Source organism: Nicotiana tomentosiformis, chromosome 1, assembly GCF_000390325.3.
Source record: "Nicotiana tomentosiformis chromosome 1, ASM39032v3, whole genome shotgun sequence".
Classification (NCBI taxonomy): Eukaryota; Viridiplantae; Streptophyta; class Magnoliopsida; order Solanales; family Solanaceae; genus Nicotiana; species Nicotiana tomentosiformis.
This window is the reverse complement of record NC_090812.1, coordinates 75,619,269-75,624,926: the sequence shown is the minus strand read 5'-3', so window position 1 is coordinate 75,624,926 and position 5,658 is coordinate 75,619,269.

Sequence of the window (5,658 nt, the reverse complement as noted above, 5' to 3'; positions counted from 1 at the left end):
CAACACCACAACTCCACATCATCACATATCGTCCCTGACAATAGCTACCCTTATCGCTCCTATTGCCACCCTTATCGCTCCTATAGCCACCCTTATCGCTCCGCCAAGACAATATCAATAGCCACCCTTATCACTCCTATTGCCACCCTTATCGCTCCTATAGCCGCCCTTATCGTTCCGCCCAGACAATATTCCAACAAACACAACAGCAGTGTAATGCCACCCTTATACCCACATAATATCAACGGTGAAATGCCACCCTTATCTCCTCAAAATAATAACTCACACAACACAACAATTTATATGGCAAATTATCACGGCAACATAACAAAATCAATTCACATTACAGTTTGCCCAATGGCCACAACAAATTCCAAGGATATAACAAAATCAATTAATTTCACAACCAATAGCCCAAGGCCCACACAATGTATATATAAAACCTCAAAAATAATTAACAGAGATAGAAAAATAATCAACATAGGTCACTCCTTCATTAATTCAGATTTAGATAATTATATTAACATCTCTTCTTAAGTTCCTTTAATTAATCATTTGGATAGGAAAAAATCATATTGAAATTAATTTCCAAGAAATATTAAACAAACAATTCTCACGAAATTTCATAAATATTTCAAGTAACAATCACATCAAATTGTCATATAAAAATAAATTCAACAACAAGGATTTAGGCATGACAAGAATACATAAATGAACGTTTAAATTAAAGATGACATTTTTGGGTCATCACATGATTGAACTCTTAAGGCACTTTCACAAAAAGATTGGTTTTCTATTTCTAATTTACTCTATTGATTGCAAAATAAAGAAAGAAAACAAGAGATAATTATTTTGGGGGTTTTCCAAATTGATAAAAAGCCTAGGGCTGTGACCATTACCTAGGTATTTATCTAATGGGATAAAGACTTTAATACTTGATCTGTTGACTGGGGTGTATTATACTTCCTCCGTTTTAATTTATGTGAACTCATTTGACTGGGCACAGAGTTTAAGAAAAGAGAGAAGACTTTTGAACTTGTGGTGTAAAATGAGGCACATATATTTTGTGTGGCTATAAATCAATGCTTAAAGGTAAATTATTTCCAAATAAGGAAAGAGGTTATTCTTTTTGGCACGGACTAAAAAGGAAATATGTTCACATAAATTGAAACAGAGGGAGTAGCTATCAACTCTAAATTACCCACTCTATACCTCTAGGTCAGAGAGTGATTTTGCCCAATTTAGCTTTCTCAAGACCAAATGGGTATCACACAAAACAGTTGATAAAAGCTCAAGTAGGCTTATTCCTATATCTAGGTTGAACCCTTTAATTGGGTAAATCAATCTCTCAATTGACCCAATTCCTTGTTAGCCAAGTTATCCTAGACTTTTGCACCCTATTTGAGACAAAAGTAGGGTCTCTCTTTCTAAAGAAGAGACTAAGTCAAATATGCATGAATTAATGTTTGCAACCATTAATTCCTCAAATTAAAGCCTGAACTAAGCTAAATAATAAACACCCAATCATAAACAAGTACTAAATTAAATACCCATAAGGTTTACACAGTAGGGTTGGGTCACAACCCTAGTAAAAAATCTAGCTACTCATACTTGTGGTTGAGGAAAATAAAGAAGAAAGACTAATTAAACTCATAATTAAAGATTAAAATAGCTAAATCTATTGTAAAATACACCAAAGAAAAGTAAACTTCTAAAAACGATAAAGAAAAACGGCTACAGTAATTGCTGATGTTCAAAACTTGACCTAATTTTGTGAAACTCGTCTATTTATACAAAGCTGAAAATTTCAGATAAAAATACACCTTGGGAGGTTCTGTTGTCGCACAATTCCATGTGCGGTCCGCGGAATTCTTCATCTGGCAGGAGTTGGGAATCAACGACCGCACAATTCTAAATTGCGACTGCGAGGCAACATTTTTGTGGTCCGTAGATTTAGAAGTGCAACTGCAAGGCACTCTTCTCCGGTCCGCAGTAGTAGGATTGAGGCCGCAAGACAATTTTCTGCGTCCGCACAAATCTTATGCGGTCCGCAATTCACTGAAGCTCTAGACTTGGACTTTTTGCAATCTCTCTGATCTTGACCTTTAGCCCATCTTTTACGACCACACAATTCATGTGCGTTACGTAATTTGCACAATTGTGTGCAGATTTTTCCCTCTTTGGTTGCGACCGCAGATGGAATTCTGCGGTCCATAATTTCTTCTGCGGACCGTACATTTTATGTTTATGTGCCCCTTTATTGCCTTTTGCTAGTATTCTTGCAAATTTGTAAAATTTCATTAGTTCCAGGGGTACAATTCAATGCTTTTAGACTGAAGAGAATGTTGCAAGTACGACTTAAAGTACCATAGACTTGCTCCCCATGTAGATCGCCACTAAGGTAAGCACACTCGGCTCGAGATCAAATAGAACTTCTTTCGGGATGTGATGGAGGTTTTTGGATTATGGTTGGATACAATTTACACTTTCCTTAAGCACTCCATCATTCATTTCCTGGCTCACACTTTGCCAATTCCTTGAGGCACTTTCTTTTCTTTGTGGAACTAGAGAGACTTAACATCACTCTTTCTTGATCATTACATTCATATTTCTCCATGTTTGGGATCATTGCCTTTCTTTGAATCCCTTCAACTCTCCTACTTATTCATTTTGTTGCATTTTTCTTTTTGTTCTTTTTTTTCTTTGCCTTTTCTTCTCATCATTTCTTTTCTATTATTGTGCCTTGATACCTCTTTTAAGTTCCTCGTCTCTCCCCCAAACTTACGTTTTTAGCCAATTGTTTCACAAGAGTGTTAAGGAAAGCTCGGGTGCCAAGAGAGGGTCATGATAAAATGGGTAAAGGCTTGTAACATGGTTATCAAATGAGAAAGGTTTTAGGCTCAAATGGGTTGACTAGGGATAACAACATTGGTGGGCGATGAAAAACTTCAAACGGGTCAATAAGAGCCTACAATCACTTCTCAAGCCAAGCAAAACTTAAACTTTCGCCTAGAAATATATTCGGGGCAAGTTCTAGACCATTCACACGGGTACTTGGACTTGCAACAACAACATCTCATCTCTCACGCAGCTGGATTGTTAAAAAGGATAGATTCTAGGGCTCACAAAGACCATATTCAAGATTGAAAATAACTATAGTTCGGTTAAACCACTCGATGATAGATTAAGTCAACATAAGAGTTACAAGGTCACTAACTAGAGCTATGTCTTTCCAAAAACCTTGTTTTTAACCATAGGCTTGCATTAAGTGTGTTGGTACCAAGTGAAGCATGTTGACTCTTCGAGTATGACTCAATTAGGTCTTTCTATTCATTAATATTATTATTATTATTATTATTATTATTATTATTATTATTATTATTATTATTATTATTATTATTATTATTATTATTATTATTATCTAAACACAAAAAACAGACTCAATCCCTTAAGAAAGTTGTCACGCCATCCATCATTAGGAAGAGCCACCCGGTTCACACAGAAACCACCTTTGGAAAAAACAGTGGCATTAAAAAAACCAAAGGCTTATTATCCACTAAGACATAAAAAGAAGCTATTAAATAAAAAAGAAAATACTAATTCAAAAAGAAGACAACCATAAAGATAAAGAAGCTATAAAATAAAAGAACTATTGAAATCTAAACGAATATACATAATGAGAAATAAGAGGGAATATATACATAATGAGAAAGAGGACGAAAATAGTAATAAGTTAATTACATGCCAAATCTCTCATAGTTATCAAAGTACAGAATCATCAGAATGTGTCAACGAAACTCCGCCCCTGAATAAAACTAAGCATTGTCCCCAATGCTTAACAAACTAAGAGTAAGAGAAGGGTGAGAGTGAAGAAAACTCCATATGGCTCTGTGGCCATCTCTGTGCCCCCAGAAGTGGCACCGACCTTAGCCTCATCCAATTGGATCTCATCATCCTCAAGTCCGGGAGTGGCTGGGTTAGTGAACATCTGATGAACTGCCTCAGCAGTGTCAGCAGTAGTGTCTGACTCTTCAGACTGGCCAGCTGGTGCTGTAGGAGCTGGGCCTAGGTGGTGCGGGTCTATCAACATATCAAATGGAATGTCTCCGGCTGTTGTAAGCTTTGTAACCTGGCTCCGAAGCTCATCCACACACTTCTTAGATTCCTGCCGCTTTCTTATTTTATTTACCTCTTTTCCCAACTCTTCAAATCACTGCCCTATGCTATACTAAAGTGGCCATGATCGTGTTTTGATTTTCCAGGAGCTTCTTCAAAGTTTTATCAACTGTGGGGGGAATCTGGGGTGCCGCAAAGGATGATTGTGCTGCAACATGACTGGATATGTTAGTCAACTTTGCAGTAGCTGGTTGCATTTAGTTGTTGAGGCTCGCCAGTGTCTGGGAGACTGGCAGCACAAAGAGTGGAGCAGATGGAATATGCACCAGCTTCAAAGCTGAGGTGGGAGGCACTGAGGCGGAAGGTGGAGGCATGGCAACTGCACTGGTAGAAGGCTCTCCTGAAGTGGATGGCATATCAACCGTCTCTGTACCCACCACCGATGGCTCATTAGACTATCCTACGATGGTAGTCGGCTGACCCTTTCTCTTTGGGTTGTATGCATCCATCAGAGAATACCAAGAGAAGGGCTTCTTCGCCCGAACCTTCGTGCCATAATCTCTGGGCTCTATCCGTGCATTCGTAAGGTACTTAGTTATGGTGTTGGTATATGGGTAGGAGGTATCATCTTTCCTGGTGACCACTGACATGTTGGCCGACATCACGACACCCACATTGATCGGGTACCCATCCATAATATAGGCGACTAGAACTGCCCGTGGAATAGGTTGGTTGGTTTCATTCTGGCACGAGTCTAGTTTGCTGCATACGAAGGTCTTCCATCTCTTCGCCTCAAAATTTAAGGTGTTCCGCTGAATAGGAACCCCTGTAGTGATCCACGGTAGTGGTGGCCCCAGGGCTTTAAGAAGCTCAGCTAGCCATGGGCGAGCTGCATCACCCAATGCCAACTTCTCCAAGTACTGTGCCGACTCCACACCCTCAAACTCCAAATAGGAGTTCAGTGTGTGTTGGTCAAATCTCACAATCAAATTTCTCACTTTTGCCACTTTGGTCCATTTCTTGATATGTGCCACATTTGCATAGAACTTTCGAACCAAATACTCCTTGGCGTCCACAACTATCTAGGTGAACAACATCCACCCCTTCCTCTATCAGAACTGTCTCAACACAGCTGGATTATACTTGTCAAGATCTTTAAGCTAGAACTGTCGTTCAAGAGTGAGCGATCTCACCAGCAACCACCCATGAAAGCTGGTGAAGGCAGCTAGATCCACAAAACGGTCCTCCCAGACCTCTTTCTTCTTCGATCTTTCAAGGCCGGCAACTGTAGTATCACCCCCTCGGCCATCATCCAGACTATCATTAACAGTGACTGTTGGTGCTTCAGGGACATGTGTAGAAGAGGGCTCCAAAGCCTGTCTGGCACTCTCTGAACCCTCAGAGGTGCTATGTGAGGAGGAAGGTTCGTCCTGGAGTTGATACCTTCCCTGTGGCTGTTGTGACTATGATTGGATAGCAGGTTTCTCTTGCACTGAGTCGCCCTCCGATGCTTCTCGAGATGGGGCATTTGAACTAGATTCG